At 45.1% G+C, this 22,634-nt stretch overlaps 1 long non-coding RNA gene across 1 annotated transcript in view; it reads right to left on the reverse strand.

The window, feature by feature from the left end:
- LOC126875489 (uncharacterized) overlaps positions 1-22,634 on the reverse strand; it is a 173,066-nt gene that overhangs the window by 111,313 nt on the left and 39,119 nt on the right. Inside the window, exon 2 of the long non-coding RNA XR_007693477.1 lies at positions 15,193-15,264. This is a non-coding gene — a long non-coding RNA (uncharacterized LOC126875489). The remainder of the gene's footprint in view (positions 1-15,192; positions 15,265-22,634) is intronic.

The raw sequence follows: 22,634 nt of genomic DNA on the forward strand, positions 1-22,634 counted from the left end.
GGGCGGTCTGACGATGGAAGAAAGGCCGACGAGGGGCATCCGGGCGGAAGAACCAGCATCGGGCGAAAGAATAGACGGGATGCATTTTGCTGGATAGGAGGTTCGGGGGCAATCCACGCTGGTGGATGGCATGCACACACGTGGTCGAGCAACGAACAGGAGGCTGGGTTAGAACAGCGTTTGGTATTGAGCCGGTGCGCGCGCACTCTGCCTCCTTTTCAACCCCCAAAACCTCACGGGGGCGACCATCGTCTCGATCTCGAGGCACACGGCCGTCCGCCCCATTGCGTCGCTTATGCATTTCGCGTGCGTTCGATCGCCTGCCTCAAGGTCGTTCGCCGTGCGAAGAATCGAATCCAGACGCACCTCGAATCGACGTATAAGCGAGAAATTGCTAGCCAACGTGATATCTCCTTTTTATTCTTAATATCGTAAGGTTATTCGTAATATGTATTTATCAGTCGGGATGGATACACACGGGCCGAAACTTTAGTAGCTACCGATTCGTATTAAAAAGGGATACGTGTATGGATTTTGACGAGAGAAATCTTCTCTGTTGCTCTAACGAGAGGGTAGCCAAGGACGGAGTATCGGTATTCTTCAGGGCACGTCGTTCGTTTATTGCGATCTCCATTTTTATGTGGATCTTCCGCTTCATAAGCGGAATCTCGTTGGCGAAACGGCTTTCTACCCTACGAAATATTAATGTCGTTTCAGAAGACTGTAGTCACATCCACCTATGTCTCTATTTCCCGATGCCCCCCCGCTATATTTTCGTTAGCTTTTATATTCCGCCCTTTCGTCCAGTGTTCGTCGTCGAATTTCCACTGGAAATATATCTGCCTACCGTTGCAGTATTACCTCGACACGTGTCTCGGGTGCAAAGGGTTTAAAAACGCTTACAATAAAGCAAGCGAGGCCGGCTAAACGTCGACGCGTTGACGAACGGCAATTTAAGGGAAAAGAAAAGAAAAAAAGAAAAAAAAAGACAAGGAGTAAGGAAGGAAAAAAAAAGGCTCTGGCGAGTCGAAGGTCTCCGGAAAAAGGGGTAGACAGAAGAGGCAAACTTTTATAACCCTTTCCACGGTACGCCGCGCCGTTGGAAATAGCAATGCAACGACTGTTGTTTACCTGATGCTCACCTTGACAATAAAACATCGTCGAAAGGGTTCAGCCTGAACACGCGAGGTATAATAAACGAATTTAACCGGACCGCAACACGAAGGCTAACCAGGAAGGACGTCTTTTTTAGATGAAAAAAAATAGCCATCCTTTCGAAACGAAGCAACGAAAGGGGTACCGATGACCATTTTACTGTTATCTGCTTGACGAATCACGATGGACTGCAAAGCCATCGGAATGACAGGTGAAGGCTTCGGAGACAGTCTTTGCTCAAGGTCTTGAGACGCGACTACGCGAAAATCTCTATCCGTGTTCGTTCAAAGTGATATATATTACGTATCGAGGTTCCAGGATAACGTGCATGGTTAATATTTTTTGGCTGCGTCGCGCTACCGCTTCGAGGTAAGTTTCATACTCTTGCGAAATTTGCATATACGTAGGTGCCCTTGTTTGCGTAGTGAAGCGTAATTTTACCATTTATTAAATAAATTATCGAACGATACGAAATTCGATGTATTTTTAAATATTTTTTGCCATTACCGTATACGTTCTTGCCAGTGCTACGAATCAGAAAACTCAAAAGAAAAGATAAAAAAGGATAAGCTTATCAGTTTCCTAGTCTGTATCCTAATAAGTAAAAATTCCGAATCGTTTTCTCGTATCTGTTCGTTTCCAATCTCGTCCGTGGAAGAATATCTTCTGTCGAAAGGTCCATTACGGCGGAAAAGCAACGAGACATTTTCCGAAAAACGGAAAACCATCCTACTATGGATGTTTACGATACCGCGAGCACTTGAAGCTCTAAAACAGAGAACATGCCTGCCAGTTATCTAACCACCATTAGCCTCCTTACGTCATGGTCTGTCCGACAGCTCGATCTCGAAGCTGCTGGCTGTTGCCGTACTCGTAGGTAAATTACACGTAGCCATTGCAGTTGTGTCGCGTTACACGGTCTCTAATGTTCAGAATATAATGCGGAGTTTATTATAACGTGGCTTGTACAAGCTACACCGCACGCGGCAGCCTATCTAGGGACCTAGGGAAACTTGTTATCGCCATGGATATTCAAAGTTGCACGTCCGTGCGCACAACACGGGACACGAGAATCCTCGTAAATTGCAATTCCACGCGTGGGCAGCCATTGGCGCGGATCACGCCGGGGAAATTTGTAAATTTCCTTTGTTACGGCGCTCGTTCAACGATAAGTTGCTCGGGCTATCTTACTTTGTTTCCACTTGGACGTCCGCATCGACGGAGTGTTCGGACGTTCGACGAGTTTCATCAAGAAGTGGGTGTTATTGCCGATTGTTTTTAGTCTTTTGTAAATTTTCATTTAGATCCGATGGAACTTTATTTCACGAGTCGAATAGACACTTTGGAATTGTTTCGAAGAGCCGCAATGTTGCAACGTTAAAGTGGAAGTTGGGTGTTGCAGTGTATAAACAGAGGCACGAAATGGAAGTTTGTAATTTATATTGCTCGAAATGAAATCAGCGTAGAAGCCGAGGTTTGTCCGTATTCTATTTAAGATGCCTAAAATATTTCTAAAATTCCGAATCTTCGAAACATCTATGAAAACGTACAGAAACCAGGCGTATCTTCCAGCGTCTTAACAAACGTAAATTAATCACGCGTTAGAAACTTGCGGCAGAAACATTCCGCGATATCTCTCTTTGTCCGTTTCCCTAAAAATATCCGAAGCGGCGATTACGCGACTTCTCGAATCCCCGCGAGACACACGTGTCTTTTTAAGAGGGCGGGAATAACAAGAAAGTTTTCAAAGCGTCAACCAGCCACGCGAGCCGTCAGCTTTTCATAACTCGGCTGACGAAAGAACAGCGAAAAATTTCCGCAGTTTTCTGCTTCTTCTCGTAGAATTTAGGGCGAGGGTGACGCTAGTGAGAAAAGACGATGATTCGCGCACACGAGTACGTACGCCAGCGTGACACAGGGTGAAACGGAAGCATTAAAGGACATTCTACCATTCAGGGACGAAAGAGGAGGGAAAAGCAAAGGTGAGAGGAAGATACGGCGTCGAGTGTGACTCGGTACGATGGGGTGAGACAACAAAAGTTCAATTCCGAGCAACGACGGAGAAAAATCTTTCCCGTGATTGCATTTTCTCTTCTCCGGCTGTGTCACCCGTGTCTGTAATCCGCTCTCCTCTAGACGGAAATCGCCTCGGCCCTTTCTGTCCAAGATATTGGAACTCGATCGCGACGAGATTGATATAAATATTTAAAAAGAACAGCTCCTCTTCCTATCTCTTATATCCGAGAATCGGTGAATATACTAATACGGTTATGCGATGGAAAGAACAAATTTTCCCTTCTCTTCTTGATGCAATTCGCATCGCTGTTTCGAAAGTGTCGCAATTGAAATTTTGTTAGGAAGACGACACAAATTATTTATAGAAGATTAGGAAAAATTATTTGTGGGTACCGAACACAGAATCGGCAAAAGGAATAGCCCGCAGATCGAATATTATTTTCCTAATCTTGCAATCTTAGCTCTTGCAACGTTTCCGCGACGATTTTCATCTTCTTCTAACACGGAATTCGGTTACTTCGAGCCATAAAGCTTTTCAGCGAACACGTGCGAATTTTCTATGCCAAAAGGAAGCTAAATATCTACTTCTTTCGGCTTATATTAACAACAGGATATATAGAGCACGTTCTAGGGATTTTTTAAAACGCTGAGAAACACCGGTCGAGACAAAAGGGGATGCATAAGCTGGATTCGGCTAAAATTTAGCGAGAGGCAGCGTTGTTATTTGCGTACGGCGTGGTTGGAACAATATTTCTCTAGTATCGAGCTATAAAGGGGCGCGTGTAGAGAGATCGCGAGGAACGACGCAGAAACGAGATTCCATCGACCTACGAGAATACCTTGGAAAATAATTTGACAGCTGTGTACGTTCGCCGATAACACGGCGTTTTCTCAGTTTTCCGTTTTAGACAGGAAGCATAGCATAGACCGGAATTCTCAGCTCCTGGATTTTCGGCTGGAATTCGCGTCTCGACAGCTTCGCCCGGGAGTTACGGCGCCTAAGAATTCTATACGCGCGACGGCGAGGAATCTCGAAGAACGTATCATCCGCGCGGTATTCCGACGCGATACTTTTAGGGGAAAGAGAAAAGAAGAAAAAAAAAAAAAAAGAAGAAAAAGAACCGAAAGAGATCGAGATTGTTCGACGAACTGAGAAGATTCAATTGGATTTTGAATACCGCTTCGTGTATTATCCCGAGAAACTATTTCCTCGGTTTTTCCTCCGTAGCTTTCGACCTCGATTTCCTTCGCGTCGAGTGTAACTGGAATCCGACGGTAAGTCTCTGCACGCTGTAAGCTCCGTTGCTCTTTGAACGCTAGCGTTTTTTTTTGTCGATAGTAGATGGAAAAGCGAGTTGGAAAATTGCTGGGGGATTTCCGAGGACAAAATAGAAAATAGTCATCGAGTAGGTACGTTAATATTCCGTTTTACAAAAGGTCTAAGAAAGCAAGATACCATGAAGTGAAAAAAAGCGTAATATTCCGTAAAAAAATTACGTTACGCGACGGTAGATGTATTTACAGTAAGCTGTCGCCTTGTTTCAAAAAACGGACGAATTTTGATTTTTCCACGGGTTTCCTTTTACTTCTACCTCCGTTTCATTAACCTGCGTCATCCGTCGGACGCTACTCACTGCGCCGAGTGCAATAACTTTCCTTCGACGTTCGCCTCGATCAACCCTTCTAATTATTACCTTCTCGGGTTCTAGACAACCCGAATCGCCTACGGAGATGAAACAGCTCGGTGTAAAAAGTGATTCAATTGGGAAAACTACCGTCTAAAGTCCTCGAGGTCGTATCACGCGAGAAACAACAGAAGAGAAGAATCTCTGAACGCTATGTTGGAAATCTCTTCGACGAGATTCTTCCGGGATGCAAAATCGTTTAGTATTCGTGGAATATGTTCTCGTTGGCGGGTCTCCTAGCAGGAAAGTTTCTGTTCGCCGAGGGAAGCTCGCAGCGATCCCAACGCCAGGTGTTCTCCGATCCGACGCCGAAAGAAATTCACCACTTTTGGCAGATTTCAAAATCTTCTGGATTAAGAATGCAAATGGCGCGGTTCGAAGGCGACTGCCATCTTCAGCAAGAAAAAAAGAAGGACGCAGGTGTACACGTGGTGAGGTGAGGAAAGAGGGGGGCTGTTCGACGCGTGGAATTCTCTATATTTTCGGGCTGATGCTTGAAATCCGGTTCCCAGGGAGGATATAGGATATGCGTAGCGCATAGCCGATGCTCGGCGCACAGCTGCGAGGATTATATTTCTCGGCGAGCAAATTTTTCTTCGGGGGCGTCGCGTAATCGCACGTATATAACGAAGTAAAGCTGCCGCGACATCTGCGACACCGGCAGCGAAATCTTTTCCTCTGCTCGCTTCCGGTTAGTTGGCTCCGTGGCTGGAAATTAATTAAAGGCGATTCCCTTGCGACGAGCTTGACCTCTTTCTATCGAATTTTCTTCCAAGAAATACTCGGTTGCTCGAGGTAGCGTTTCTAGCTCGGCATTTATTTTTAGGGAACATTGGATTGTGCAGGGAGGTGCGAGAAATTCAGCCACGAGTTAATCCGTCCGTGTTGATTAACGGATCATCGATGCTTCGTTGACTCGTGTTGGGCAATTCACGTTTTCTCAAAATTTCACGCGCGATTCGTTTCATTCGTTTACTTTAAGCGCAATTTTACAAATACGAGACTCGTTTTTTTCTTTATTTAGTTGTTTACATTCACAATTTGTCCGATTTGGACATTTGGTAGAACAAATAGGAAGATGTCGATAGTGTTTGGACTAAATAATCAGATTCGCTCAGATATTACACCGACAGTTGCTCTTCTGCGCTTCTGTCGCAAGTAACCGACGATTAATCCGTAAGCTTCTCTTAGGATTTCTTGTTCTAAGAACTCTCTAGAAAGGAAATTCTCAGCGAAAGTCATCGGTACAGGGGTGTAAATTCAAGCAATCGCCGCTTGATCCATCTACCGCTTGATTCCTCGGCGCACGTCCTTTCGGTTCTATTGCTCGTTTTCAAACGCGAATCCGTAGACACGTATTCTCCATGACTAAAACCGCGCAAAGTACGCAACGAGACTGCGAACGAATCTGTGACTCGCGCGGAGTTGGTTCGGAGCGAGTAATTTACGTCGGGCGCGGAATAATAATTTCCTCTTTGTCGTGGGGCGCCGCTTTCGCCTAATTACGCATATTCGAGAGAAGCGCATCGACGCGTACGAGTTTTTAAAACCAGCGAACCGAGAAACACCGTTGCAACAAATTGGCATCGTAGATTTGGAAAGCTCTGTTCTCGAGCGAGTTACAATTTACGTTAATACGTTATAATAAGTTTCGCGGCTTTGTCTCCGGCTTCGGTCGAACGGCTATTTATAAATAGGATTACACTGGCCGTCGTAACAAGAGTAACGCACTCGTAAATAACGCGCGAGCGTATCTCTTTAACCGAGTACGTGTAATCAGGGAACGTTAATTAGCGATTCCGCCTCGAGATCCTGCGAATCACTCCGCGTATAGGGAAAAAACAGCATCGGGACTAAATGATTTTATTATTCAGATCATTACGCCATAAACGCATCTTAACCTCGTTGCATCGTCTAATTGGTAACAACGTAGGGAAAAATGTAAATTGCAGGCTTCTTACGATTTCCAAGAACAACGCACTAGACGATTCAACTTTCGAATTATCCCGTATATTTAAAAAGTTATCCAATCGGGACTCATTTTTTATTACGGATCCTTTTGTAACAGCGAAATTGTCTTCAAAAATGTTTTAAACGATACTCCTCCACTCTTTTTCTCCGTTTTTATTATTTTTTATGTTGCTAGTGCTTATGCCGGACAGCACGTATATGACCCCACTGGACGTTAGGGTAATTGCATTCAGGTTTCGGGAGACTGAAAGGATACAGCGGTCGCCGAGCAGCGCAATAAAGGCGGTCGAAACTAATAACGGGTTGAATTAGGGGTAAGCTATGCGGGCTATTTCGTACCGAAGGAATTCTTTTCACCGTCAGCATAGCGTACGGTTTTCTTTTTAACAAGAATTTACCCTCGCCAACATGATCTTTTTGACCGAGCTTTGCCAGAAGCCAGATACGAAGTTAATTTTCTTTAACGTTCCTGGTCACAGGTATTTTTGCCTTCTATCATTCTTTTTTTCTTCTCGTTCTTTCATTCTAAGAACGAGAAAACAGAAGGTGGTGAATAAGTAACGATTCGTTTACAGGCCGTTTCAAATCTGCAAGTTGGATGTTCTTAGGTATTACAAAGCTTATACATATATCTATCTTGCAAGAAAGATTTATAGGTATCTTCAAAACAGACGAAACTATATTTAGGCAGCTGTTTCGATTATTTGGTCTGACAGCTTCTAATATCTACCAGCTTGTGCCGAAATTAGCGTGTGTATCGAACGAAACGGAATGTCTTTGAATTAATTACACATTAGCAAGTGATATATTCTACTCGTTTAAAAGCTAAGAATTCGACCGTTCGTTTCAATTTCAAACGACCGGGGCGATCGATGGCAAATCGTTCAGACTCGCGATAATTAAATTAACGATGACATCCCTTCGGATGTTCAATCCCGCGAGAGAGAACCTTTGAAAAGAATGGGAAAAGCGTTACGCAAAGCGTTTACCATTCGTGCGTTTCCTACGACGTCAGGATTCCTCGATGATTCCTTCGTTACCTAACGCTGGTCGAATAATTTCATCGAAAGGACGCACGAGCAGAGTAGAAAATTCGCGTCAAGTCCCAAGGCAACGCGACATCTGGTTGCTACATAGCCGAGATTGATTAACCGGGATTATTGACTGGGAGAAATCTATTCGATCGTGAAACGTCGTAGCAACGGAGTACGCAATCAGCGTGCGTGATAAGGCGGAGAGGTTTGGTTCGACGGATTTCCACTAGCCGACAAGTTTTCGTAGCTCACGCAGCACGTTCGTACGGACAAGGTCGTTAAACGCGGGCCAGGCACGCGTTAAACCTAAAATCAAAGCTGACCCAGGCGAATGCAACTACCCTGAGCCGTGTTTGCGAGTGGCCAGAGGTGAAAGCGGTCCTATTTCGAGCCGTTTATAAATACTCGACGTGGACCGGTTACAGTTAGAGGCCGGAGGGGCCGGAGGAAGACGAAAAATTCGATGGAACGTTACGAAGGCGGGTAAAACGAGCGGAGAGGAGGATTGCTCTCTCGACGCCATGTCCGAGCGCCATGTCCTCGATCACGGAGCACGCGATTCGAGCTGCGGCTGGACCACTCGGCTCCCAGACATCGACTGATTTGTGTCGCCATCTAACAGCCAAGCGGCCAACTTCGTAGCCGAGCCTCTGTCACACGAGGCCAAGCGCTTCTACGTAAACTCGCTGCAATTCGGCCGCGGATCGATCCGCCAATCTTTTTCGGCACAGACTTAGCAGCGAGCACGCCCGAGCAATACTTTTCCCTTCCATTTTTGACCCTTTCGCTCCGATATATCGTGGCAACTTTACCGCCACCGTCGGACCAAACCAACCCCGACTGGATCGATGGAATTTCTTCGCGGGATCCAGGCGTTCCTTATTCGAAGAATCCAGGTCGGATAATACGAAGGGACGAGCGGGCATTTTTCCTAAGGGATGATTTAAATGGCCGGGATAGGAAACTGGAAGAATTTCAAATCCGCGATATGGAAGTAGAGTTACGAAGGGCAGGAGTCTCGCGTTTCTAGCGTATCGCAAGGCCATATTTGATCCAATAATAGGGCTCAATGGTCGATAAATGGTCGATAAAGCATAGCAGATCGGTTGGTTACGTTGATTCTCCGACGAGAGATTCCACAAACGATTTGCGAACGATCTCGCAACGAGGATTTTTTGGACTTAAATTTCCTTGATTTTATAAAATCTGGTAGCTATCCGGCGTAACAAACGCAGGCATGATACTATTTAATTTTAAAGGAACATCTCTAGTAAAGTAATTTCAAAGAATAAATTAAAAATCCTATTCTCTGCTGGCTCTTACACATGGGAATTCAAAATTTTCCCAATCTTTCTCCGAAACCACTGTGCTCAGCTGAACGCTCGAGCCATACCAAAGTCTAGTTGGATCTCGCTACCACTCAACGTTGGAGTTTCCACTAAAAAACTTCGCTAGCATCGATATTAATACCGTTTCGGGTGATGCAATCTCCGAGGAAGACCGCAGGAAGTCTCGTTGCTTCAGCCCCGACCAAATTATTCCAAGTTGGTTAGGAGAATCTCGTCGGTGTTCGGTCAAAGCATTGATATGCGCAGACCCTTCCATCGTTCGAGACACTATGGCCTCCTATTAATTTAGGTATAATCGTCGTTCTTCCCTAATTTATTCCTCTTCGCAGATAACGAATCTTACAGCGAGAACTGGTTGCAACAGATCTTAGAAAAAGTCTGTTGAAAAATGTCCAAAGAAGATTCTACGTTTCCTAGTAACAGTATATTTACGCGTGTCGACGTAGTATGCAGTGGGATTTGTTTATAATCCAGATGGAAACTATCGTGGCATAGTTTCTCGATCGTTGGTGCGTCTGAAACCTGAATTTTGGGACGACGATCTCGTGTAACATGGACACAAGGGATCGATACTGACGTACTTCCCCGACACCTCTCGGGTCATAGTAGTGGGATCGTAAGGGTTGGGCAGGGGTTGTCGGGGCGCGACCGACCGGTCTCGACTGGTTGACCCGTCTCGCCACGTCTCGACCCACTTCACCCTGATTCCGAGTCTCCTACCCTGCGGCTGGCCGTCACCACCCCTTTCGTTCCGTCGCCACCACCCCGCAAAGCTTCCTTGAAAATTGACTAGAGAGCCCGTCCAAAGATGGCGCCACGTGCTCCGGCCAGCAAAAGCTTTCGGTTGCTAATCAATAAAAGTCCCTAGCAAGGGCGTGAATGGGTCCATGTAGGACTTTCAGGATTTTTAGCACGATTCGCTGTTGTCGTTATCGCGAGTGAAGATCGTTTAAACGGTACCGGCGATTATCCGTTATCAGTCCCGAAGCTTATCGAACGAGCTTTCGATTTTGGTCTTGGAATTTCGGTTTACGCACCAGACATACGAAATTAAAACTAATACGGTTTGGGTTCCGTTTTAAAATCTTTCCTAGGAAACGCGCGATAAAATCAAGTTGTTTAAACTCGAGCGTCGAAACGACGAATGAAAATAATTAATAATAATAATCGGGAACGACGAGTCGTCACAGGTACTGGTTTTTTAGATTTTTGGTAAATCAAAAGAGCGACAGGGTCGGTCCACGTTGGCGATGCAGCGTCGATAGAATCCAATTTGCGAAGTGAATCCAATTTCTCGCCTTTCCGCAGGCCGATCGCTTCGTCTCACGCACCGGGGGGAAGAGTTGCTAATCTCCTGGTTGGTCCGTTCGACGCACTAATAAAATCGTTCAGGCTCGAAACGGTTTACGATTTCTTAAAGCGGGCGTTCGGACGCGACCATCGAAAAATCTTAATCGCGAGCCGCATAAAGAATTATAAGACGCCGCTGTCGACTGGAATAACCGCGGTATAGAGGATTAGTTGCGTTGGAAATTGATCTGCCGCGCGTTATGAACAAGCCTTTTTATGAACTGCCCGACAGCACCGATCCTTCGATAAAGCTTCGCGATTAACCGGTCCGGGGTGGTGTAATAATAAACGCAGTCGCGTCGTCGCGTGGTTGTTCGAGCAGACCGCGATCGGAAGAAATAAAGAGACGCAGGAGAGCAGAAAGAGGGTGCGGGGCAAAAACCAGAACCGAATAGAAGGTGAAGCTGTATCCAATTAACGTTTCGTGCGTTGTCCAATCGGTAGCAGGCATTTAAACGACGATTCATTGCGATTAATTCATCGGAACAGGTTTGCAGGATCCATCTAATTAGAATTCTCAGCCCTCTGAGCGAAATTTCGCGGACTTCGATGCGAAACCAATCACGTTCGGTGTCCATAGATCCTTCGTTTTATAAACATTTCGTCACGGTAACCGTTGGTAAGCGAACCGATCTACATTTTGCATCTTTCCCTTCCCAAATTCTGTTCTTTTTTTAGGTTGAGAAGGCTACTGGTAATCTGAATTTTATATTTGAAAAGCAATACGTACATATTGTACATACTGGTCTTGAAACCTGTCGCTTTATGATAAATGAAAAGAGACAATCGGCCGATTTTAAGGTAACACAGTGTTTTTTAGAGCGTAATAGAGACGTGTAGCATTCGTACTGTAAATACTATAGATCTTAAAAGAAAAATGACAATGCTGAAGTATACAGGAAAGGATAAAACTAGCAAGAATGGCGAACGAGGAGGTGGGAAAATTGTTTGAAAAGCTGGTGGAGTCGGAGTAGGGATGAAGTTCTGCCGGTGTACGAGTTTCATTGGGCGGAGATAACAGAAGGTTACCAGAGTTAACTGAAATGCTGATTTTCTCCATCTTTTTCGTGCGCTTCCCTTCGCAAGAATATAAAATATCCTGTCTAATAAGACGAACCGAATGAAAATCTCGATTATTACGTTCTACATCTCTTTCCTTTACGTAGAATAATTTAGGTAAATATTTTCCGAAAAAAGCACTCGACGCTGTATTAACGAAGCTTCGGCTTGTCGAACGTCTTTGAAGAGATTATATAACGTTATGTAACAATTAGAAATTCGCCGAAACGTACGTAAAAGAGACGAAATTTTGAAAAGGGAGTGTCTTCGACGGTAGGATTTTAATTTTTTAACCTTTTCAGTGTTCAATCGAGGGAACAGGAAGAACGAGCGATAAATTCGAAAAGAATTCCCAACAAATCAGCCCGGAAAGAGTGACCGCATAAAATCGGTGACGACAGACGCTCCAACGTTTCTCTAAAAAAAAAAAAAAAAAAAGAAGTCTCGAGGGAATCCTTTTCACGACCGAAACAGCGACTCGAGAAACGCAGATAAGAAACAATTTCCTGCCATCGTCGATACGCGATCCTTTCGACTTCCCTACGCTACTATTTCCATCAAATCGTTTCACTAAACAGCTCTGGTTTCTTTCTTTTCCTTCGACGCCTCCTTGTCGATCATCCGGGCGTCTCGATAAGAGCTTTCCGGAGAAAAAAAGGAATGCCTGTTTTCCTATGGTCATTGATACTCCACTGCAACTTTTGACGATTTCTTCTTTAAGCATGTTCTCAATCTGTCGAGAAGTTTTAACCCTTCAACCTCCTCTCGATTATTCCTCCAATTATATTCTCGCATAGTTCCAAAGAATACAATAATCACAAGGACGAACAAAAGAAACGAACGCGGATAAACGAGGTGTAGCAAGTGAATCGGAGGTGGTAGCCAAAGGTGATTGGATGGTGATAAGGGATAGACTCCAGTTCCAAAGTAACTGATAAACCGTTCCTCTCTCTCTCTCTCTCTCTCTCTTTTCCTCCCTCGCCCGTCCAAAGTAATTCCGTCTCTGACCCATCTTGGTACACGACCTACGCACTGAAGCAATTCACTGGTTTTCCATTTTGTTTACTATGTATTCTCCGTGTCTCGCCACGAAACGACCCGTCCGTCTATCTCTCTCGCAAGTTCCAGTCGGTTCGACATTTTCGTTTTACCGTTTCCCTCTTCGTCCCTCTTGCGCGTGTGTCGGTCCATCGTCTCTGTCTATCCGAGAGCAGACTCCCTCCTCGTCGATCGTCCGTTTTGGCCGGGCTCGTGGTTGCTGTTCAACCAGCGGAAGCCAGCTAGACAGCTCGGAAGTTCGGCTCTCTTCGTTCCACCATGCGAGAAAGCCGTCGACGCGACAAGGACGCGCGGTCTGGGATAGCCAATCAGAGCAAGGCTGTTCTCCTGGCCGCCGATCAATGCGAAACCCCACTGTACCGACGTGCACAGGGTGTATCCGTGCTCTTTGTCGGGAGAGAAACCCAGCCCAACCTCTGGCTCCTCCGGCCAGCGGAAGCGGCGCTCCTACGTTTCGACACGCTGCCCGATGCATCCACCATGTCACTTTGTATTGTCGTCCGACCACGTCGTGCCGGGCAAATTTTTTCCCCTTTTTCGCCGAACGGCCTTTCCTCCCTTTCTTTTTCTCCTCGTTCCTCTTTCCCTGTCGATCCTCGCGATCGCGATACGTCGGTGTATCCACTCGCTCGTGCGATCGGATCCCAGCCTCGGCCGTATACACCCTTTCGCGTTTCCCGTTCTTTCTTGTTCACTTACGTGATAGGAACGCCGATGCGATTCTTGACTGGCAAGCGTTTCCAAGTACATCGAGGAATGCGTCGAAAGCCGCGTTGAATTTTGTGTTCCTTGTTCTCTGCTCGGCGGCAAGTCTTCGCTTTGCTAAGAAGTGTAAATTTCCGAATGGACGAGGAATAAGTTTCGCGTGGGAAAATAAGTGGATTTCGACGATCGAAGGGGATTGTGGAATGATCGCAGTAAAGGTCTGGTATCTTACCTAATATATGGACACCGTGTACTTACAATGATCATCAAAGGTAAATGACGATTCTTCACGGTAATTTTCGAGTTACGTCTTTAACCCGGGCGTCGTTCGGAAGTCGAGGAATACCGCGGCATCGCGAACGACCAGTTCGTAAAACAAGGGGACCAAAGATTACAGGAAACCATCGCGCCGGTCCATTCGTCATGTTCGAAAATTCCGCAGTCCTTTACCGTGGCTCCATCAAATTTTATTCCGGGTAATACGCAGCGGCAGCGTCGTTCGGAATACGTGACCTTTCCAGGCAACTCTGTATCCATCTAAATTGGATATCGGACCGAGTTGTTATCGGCGTGACTCGACTGTGTTACGCTATAGAGTGCACCGAGCGGGACAGCGCGCGGTCCGAACGAATATTCCATGTGCTTCCTAAACAAACCGTATCCATAAAGGCTGCAAGCTGAAACGGTATAACCGGTTGCGCTTTCAGCTTAATTAAACGAAGAGTTCCGAAAGTGGCCGCGATCTTATTCCGAACTCTGGCAAATAGACCGAAGCGGACCTCGCAGGTTCGAAACCAGCCAAGATAACGAGATCCTTTCGCGTTTTCTATATCTCCGCCCCTTCCTCCCTTTCCTTCTCCCTTCGTCATTGTTATACGAGACATTTTTTTTATTCCTTCTTTTCCACGTTTCGCGGAATTCCAGCGATCGGTCGCGAACCGATACCGTCGCACGATTATTCCTATACCTATCGTAAAGCAATTTCTGAAAAGCTATTTCGCGAAGAATATTTTCAGCGCGATGGTTCGTACGGATAACCGACTCTCTCTCTCTCTCTCTCTCTCTCTGCCTCGCACCGGCGATGACCTATCTATATAGAGAAAGTCGACGTTTCACCAGCCCCCTGGACCGGTCTTTTATACACGCGTGCACCTCTACCTCGACGTGGCTGGTCTTGCAACTTCCTGACCTATCTGTTCCACGGAGATAGCCTCCTTCCTTCCTCTCGATTGTTCCTCGATGAAACTGTTCCTAAAGTAGCCGAACGTCTTCGTGCTACGCCTGATAACCGACTCCATTAATTCGAACGGGGCTCTTCCTCTTGTTCTCTCCGCTTCTCTCTCGTTATATAAGCTTTTCGTGCTTCTTGAGACGCGCGGTTTTATTTGCATTTGCAATTTTCGAGATTGAACCGTGTTGGAAAGTTTGGAAATTCGTCGCGGATATCGTACTTGGACTTTCCGACGGTATTCTTGTTATTTGTAAGTTGAATAAATTTCGTTGTTCGTGGGAGGACGGCGAGGACAACGTTATCGCGTCGAGAAAAATAATGCATTTCCAAAAACAGAGAGGTGTTGCCTCGTTTCGAATTCCTTTGGCGTTTAAACGATCGCTTTAACACGCCGTGCTTTACGTTTCGGCGCAAGACTTTGGATTCGATCGAAAAACTCTTGCGAAAGTTTGCCAAAAATAAGATTCGTTTTCGATGAATTTACGCCAAATATTATCGCGGATATCTAGCTTCGTATACACGATAAAATAGTTATCGCGTCTACTCTACCTGACTAATATATAGATTTGAAAACTTACCCATTGGATGCTGAGCCGTCGAATCCTCGTTTCCAACAACCTCGTCACGTACCACATCTGAAACACTGGACCCTTGGTCCAAACGACAAAACGTTAACGCTCGGTCTAAAATAAATCTGAATATTCATTTCGATTTTATTAATAGAAGAAATCTTTTTCAAAATGGACAGTATGAAGATATAAACTTGTATGTATAATATCTTAGTTAAAAGATGGAAGAGGTGAATTTTTTATAGCTCGAGATTTAAGCAATATATCTGTTCGTTCGACGAAAAGAAGGACCAGAGAAAGCGAATTCCATAAGACCAACCATAGAACCAAGTTGAACAAGACGCGCATCTTTTCTATAAGAATAAACCGCGTTCTGTCACCATCATTCTCCCTATTATCTGGAATCTCCACTCGACGACAAAATATTCGCGATCGTCATCGAGGAGATTTCCATCATTCGTACGATTATCTGAAGCCATCCGGAGCGACGTTCCTCGACCATCATCGACACGTGCTATTTTTTATACGTTGCAAATAAATCTTGTAGATACGCACGATGAAATTGGACGCGTGTGTGCCGAAATACGAGCATGTTCTAATCGGATTCCTTTTAGATACGAAAACCGACAAATTCAGCAAGCTTTATCCAATCCGCAATGTCTATTTTGAGATCTAGTTGAAACGTTTGTTAAGTGCGTGTTTAATGGAAACTTACGAAGTTCGATGCGCCGGAAGCTCACCCTCGTGCGGTCGTGCGGTCGAACAAACGAATGTTAATGATCGGCCGATCGACACAAACGAAAAGTATTATTTACTTGGATACGCGGGAAATCGGCGCGGGGGGAAGCAACTGGGTCGAATACTAAGCATCGATCGATGCTGGCCAACTCGATACATCACGATATCGCATAGGCCACACGAAACACGATGCGCACGCGTACATCGGGCCGTTCATTACTCCGATTCAGCATGGCGACTTTGCCACTTTTTCTATCCCTACTCTGTCCGCTGGCAACTGTTACCAAACTGTGTTACACCCAGCCACTCAGCAGCGCCATACACACCATGAATATTTAGTACGCGTGCCGGTTGTTGCACGGGCGACGCACCCTTTCGTTAACCTTGGAATTCTCTGATTCGTCGGGCGGTGAGCTTCCCGCAGATGATATCGAGCAAGAATTTCGATTTCCTGCGAAACGGTCGCACACCGGTGAGAATGTTCAAATTTTCATGGAGACTGTACCGGCTGAGAGTAGAAATTACGACCTGTGATGCAACGTTGCATAGAAGAGGCGAGGCAAAAATTTTACTAGAAATTTAGTACGTACGTCTGGTCGTACGTGAAATTATCTATTTCTCAGCTATATTTAGAAACGAAAGATAATTAAAAGTTGAGCAACGATACAGTATATGTTTCACGTTGCTTGCGATTATGCGAGATGCGACAGCTTGTTTCCTATTTGAACAACAAACGAGATACGACGAACATTTGTTCGAGGTTCGGTTAATAGCACAGACATGCTAATAGAACTGGTCCTGCGAATGAAGGAAGATGCAGCGATGAAACGCTGATAGATACGGTAAATTTTATCTCTCGCTGTAATTACGCGAGTCATTTGATCCGAAGGCTCAGTGTGCGTCTCTCGTAAGCGATTCGCGTCTCCGATCATGTATCCATCGCGATACGACGATACCACGTAACCAGAAACTTTGAAAGTAATCTCGCGTTAGACGCTACGACTGGCAAAGCTTGGCAACTTGCAGAAATAATCTCTACGGACTGTGAGTACACGGGAGAAAGCGCGTAACGCAACCCCGTGCAATTTAACATTTATAAGCGACGTAAAATACGCGTATTAACAAGCAGTCGAGCAATTTGGCTCGCGATAAAAAAAAAGTACGCACGCCCACGCCAGGAAACGGGGCATTAAGAAAACAGAGAAACGAGCAACGACGAGACAGCGTGTCAGCTCGTTAAGGGAGGCCATCGCGTCGAGAGGGAACACTGGTCGATCGTTTTCGTCCAATTTCGTCCCGATGCGATGAAAAAAGCGAACAGCGCCGCTAACAAGTTCATTTAGAACGTGAATCGAATCGAGATTTTGCTTTTCCTGCTTATTCCAGGAGAATTGTAGAAAAGGTGCGGGTAGGTACGCGCGGGTAGGTCTCGTCGAGGGAGTATAAAGTAGAACGAACGGTGACACGCTACACGTCGAGCGATTCAGACTCGGTCTCGTGTCATTAACTTTCTCGCGCGGCTAATAGAAAAGACCGTTTCCATCGATCGGTTTCCAATCGTCTCGTTGTAATATCTGAAAGCGTACGATCGAAAGGACTTTAAGAAAATCACAACACATCGTCGAAATGTTAGAAGAATTGTAATATATTACATTGTAAAAATTCGTTGGTCAAAGTTATATATATATATATATACAGGTATTATTGAAAGGAAAAGTTAACGAAGATAAATCGTTGCACACGTAGATATTATATAAGAATGACTAAGAGGCTAGGGATCCTCTAGTGAGACAAATTAACTTGTCTTCTCCGGTTAACGGATTGAAAAAAAACGTGTTTCCATTTGAAAGTCCATAAAAATCGATCGATAACGATATCCAGCCGTTTCGTTGTGGCGCGACTCGCGAGAAAAAGGACCAAAGGACTAATTTATTTTCAGTCGGTCGTTCTATTTCGTTTCGATTGGTCCGATATTGGCGAAGAGCCAGCGTCGAACGGCAGCGGATCACTTTGATATGCAGGTCGGCTAAACAGCCAGCGTATTTAGCCGCGCGGACGTACCGAACATAGTAACACATATATCGGCAATTCTTTTACCTCTTTGGCCGTTTCGCTTTATGCACCCTGCGAAAGTGCACGAGCCGCTTTACTGCTGGAGAAGTTGCCGCCGGGTCGGCGGTGAAACGGCCAGGGCAGGGGAGGCGAGCATCAGAGAACAGCAACCGCTAGAATTCGCCCCGTGCAACGGCCACGGCCGCAATATCTAAGCAGGAAATTTCCGTGCGAGCCGGGAAACGTAGCCAGAAGTGTACGCGAATCCGGCGAATGTAAAATAGATGTAAATGCGCAGCCGGAGAGATGGACTGCAGAAGCTGCATATTTAAATGCGGATAAAAAGCTCCTAATCTCGAACGGCGACGTCTTTGCCCGAGGTAATACTTCTTCTGTAAAATTTGTCGCAATTCCCCGGCTGCCAATGGTGACACGCATCGGCCAACAAGAAAAATATCAAAGGACGAAGTAAAAAGGTACCAAGAGTTGATAGGAGCCAGGCTCGAGAGTTTTCACGGAGTACCAGGCACTCGGTTGTGAGCTTATAATATACGGACAGGCTGAACCGAGACTCCCACCCCGTGGATTTTAATAAGGTGGAAACAGGGCCCTCGGAGAAAACTGAAGTTTAAGTTCTCATCCGTAACCTGGCGTCAACGACCGAACGACCTGAACTTTGACTTATTAAAAATATTCTCGCATCCCTGCCACCCGTTCTCGTTAATTCCGTTTTCCAGCGCTTGCCGGTTGCTTCGAAAAACATTTCCCGTCATCGCCACGGAATCACGTAGCCCGACCGACTCATCCCTATAAAAACCAGCCCGAAAACGTATACGCCGTGTGCATATACACGTTCGTGCGCCGACATGGATCTGCCGGTTTCTGCCGAGAAGAAGTTGGTGGATGGATACAGGCTTAAAGACGGATGTTGCTTTCTCGCGTTCGCTTTACGAGATACGCGTTCCGGTTTTTTCGTTAGGTTCGAGCTGTAATAGAGGAAGATGGGTTTCCAGTGTTTACAGGTCGAGCCACGAGCCCCAAGATCCTCGTTGCTTCGACCGAGAAACAGTCATAGCTAAGATGTATCATCGGAGCAGGTCAATTGCCTTCCAAAACCCCACCTCCGGCTGCTCTTCATCGACAACCCACCCTTAAGTCGACTCTATCCTGGCCAAGAGAGCCAAATGTCGGCGTTGGTGGGGGAATAGCGATGGGCCGAGTGCTGCAGGGTCGGGTAAAAGTACGGAAAAGCTAGCTAAGGCAGCCATCGTTCGACCACACCAGGTGCCGCCATGTTTATTTTCGAGCTGTTGCTTCTTCTACCTGTATTTTTCTGGCTTCGTAGAATGTGTTATACGATCTATAATCTCTACCTTTTCGTTCTACTTCCTTTCGTTTAGGACGAGACGTTCAAGGTATAGCTACCCGTGCTTGATCTCTAGAGTTTGCAAGGTTCGCGATAATTTCGCGCAATAACCCAGGCCTTATCCCCTTTTAACGAATCGTTTTTGATTATCAGCTTTTATCGACGTAGGTACGGAAACGTATAACGCGCGAGAATCGTGCACGGCACGACGGTTTTACTCTCTTCGTGGAATAATAAAAAAAAATTTGCTGGAACTGCACGCATTTAGCGACTTGCCTACATGCGACTCACGGATGTAACGATGCTATCGGCAGGGCTCGGGAAAAAATTGTTACAGCGGTACATGTTTCATTAAGACTTTTTACCTTGAAACCGGCACCAACGTTCATCCACGAATTAACGCGCATGTGGTGGAAAACGTAATGTCAAAGTGCAAGATCATTAGCCGCTGCAATTTAATAAAAAAAGCTGCTATTTTATATATCGCTACATAACGAACTATAGTATACTGTATGACTAAAAGAAAAAGAGGGGAAAAAACAGGGGTCCCTGTTTCTATATAAAAAGGGTCAAGGTTTTCTCGGAAAATCTGGCGAAAACTTAGCCAAGATAAATTGTCGGAAGGGACGCGTAATTGCGCGGGGGACTTTCGTAATTTGGCATCGAGTTGCAGCGTGTATTTCCTTCGGTGTTTTCCGCGCGCCATCAAAGTAACAACCGCGGTCAAGTAGTTCGACGCATTTTCTGCTAACTTTCCTACATACCCTGCATTTCCAACGACGACGAATTTTCCACGCGTGACAACGAGCGCGTTATTCGTGCCGGGCGCACACGCGTCCGCAAAGTGCAAGACGAAACGACTGCACCTTGGCGCATGCTTCGAGCTGCCTGCATTTCGTACGACCGATAGGTACATACGTACACGGTGTTACGATAATCACGAGTCAACTTGTCTTTCAAAATGAGCCCTCGAATGATCGAAGTCCTTGTTGATGAGAGAGCAATAATTTCGCGCTTATAGTTTTTTCACCTGTACAGAAGTTATTTCAAGGTGCGTTGAAATTTATCACTGGAAAGCAACGGGACGAACGATCTGAATTTCGAAGGTCGATCAATATTTTGAACTTTGAGAATGTTTACGCGATTTTGAGAAAGAAATTATGAGAACAGCTTTTCAAAAACGCTAGAAATATTCATGGCTTGGGAACAAGGTTAAACAACCTAACCCTAAATATTTACATAATTTTTCTTGCTGCTTTCATTGAACTCCTAACTTTGAATCCTTTGTATTTACAAACTAAATAAAAATGTCGTGTGTATTAATTCAATTACTTTGCTAGAAAATGCACGTCACATCTGTTTACAAATAGAGGCTTTCGCTATCGCGTCTATGGATGCTTTTTTCAAGAGGTAATCTAATTCCATCATCTTATCGTCTTCGGTTTTAGCCGGAATCTTCGATCCAAAGAAGAGTGAAAAAACGAGACGGGACACCTTGTATATTGTAGCTCGAAATAGCATTTCACAGGTGTGGGTTTGCAACAACTGCGTGAAAGTAAATTGGTGTAATCAACTGGAAGTATGTAGCAAACCGTGCGCGCAGCAATCTCACGCAATATTGCGCATGCAAAATTAATAAATTGGAAATTGAACGTGGCGATTCGCGTGATATTGTCGGGGCCACACGTATCTCTATGCATCTATGTATAAAAGCATCGATAAGAGAGAATCCACCGGTGCTATATCGATCCACTGCCCGGTGAGCGTCGCATTTTCTACCTTCGATCTTGTTGCGACTATTTATCATCCTGAAATTACTCCGCTGCTGCTCTTCGTTACACCGCGTTCCACGGAATCGCCGCGTTTCGCGCCTCGTATTCTTTTTTTCGTCAACCACGTTTTGCCGATTTTACGAGCTCACTCTATACGCTCATCCGCGAACAGACCAATTTCTCTGTATATACAGTTGCATTTAAGGCCAAACGTTCGCGTACTATACGTTTGCTTGATCAAACGATTTTAGCGCAAATACTTTCTCAAAAAGCAGATCAACTATTATTCTGACTCCTTTACGAGCGAATGTTCTTTTAAATTATCGATCGTAGGGATACGTTTTTCCGGGCTCTTTGCAAACGAACTCAAACGCGCTGAAATTAAGGCCAGTTTTACCGAAAATAAATACATTCGTCGTATAAAGTACGATGTTTATACGCAGCATCGAGTGTGAAATACGTTCTTTGGAAGCCAAGAAAGAAGCATTATATCGTTCCACTTATCTAAATCTTTCAAAATTTTGCAAAACATTCGCCGATGTTCCCTGTAGAAAGCATCTGCGGCTGGCGAATTTAAAACATCGCGCGGTTTCTGTTTGATAGGAGCCCGACCAAACGCGGGATTCTTAATGAGAGTGGGTAAATGTCATTTATCTTTTAATTGCAAAGAAATACTTTTATTCCCGGATCGAAGAGACGCAGATAGCCGTGCACCTCGAATGAAATCTCCGCGGAATAATTTAGCGCGCGCCACGACGAATAATTTAATTATCGTGGAATCGCTGCGCTTCGTTCTTCGTGTTTCTCTGTGTGAAAGCTCGCTCGCAAATTCACTTTCTCTATCTCTCTCCATCTTCTTCTCGAATTAGTCTTAATTCCTGCGCGTTTCGAACACTTTGCTTGAATCACGACCGACGTTCACTAACGTCTGCGGGATAACCTCGATCGTGAAAATTCGGTAACAAAAGCGACGGTACGCGATTGCATTCGTTGCAAAATATCGTTTAATATTTTTGGAAAACTTAAGATTATTTTACCAATATTTTATCAGTTATTTATTACGTACATTGACGTTCCCAAAGGCATTACATATTTGGAATTCGTAATTGTTATTTAATATTTAGCAATAACGGAAGAAGCAAATTCGAGAAAATTGTATGGAAAAGCGTAGAAAGTCGCGTGAACGGATGAAAGGAAGATAATGTGAAAAATAAAGACTCGGAATTAGCCACGATGTACAATACTCACGTTCCTGTAATAATACACCTATTCCGAGATAACAGGATGACTACGTGGCGGAGAAAAAAAAAACATATTACTAGAGGATCACAAGGAATGTATAAAACGGAATGAAAGAGTCCGGTCTCTCGATAGGTTGATAGCTCGCGCGACGAAATGTCGAGAACCGGCTTTCTGCAAAGACCGAGCTATCCACTGCAGGATATTTTACGTAGGATCGAACGTTATATCCTAGAGTCTAGGATACTCGCGGAATAAATACCTAAGCCTGGCGTAGCCTCGTG

This window comes from Bombus huntii, chromosome 18 (assembly GCF_024542735.1).
Source record: "Bombus huntii isolate Logan2020A chromosome 18, iyBomHunt1.1, whole genome shotgun sequence".
Lineage (NCBI taxonomy): Eukaryota > Metazoa > Arthropoda > Insecta > Hymenoptera > Apidae > Bombus > Bombus huntii.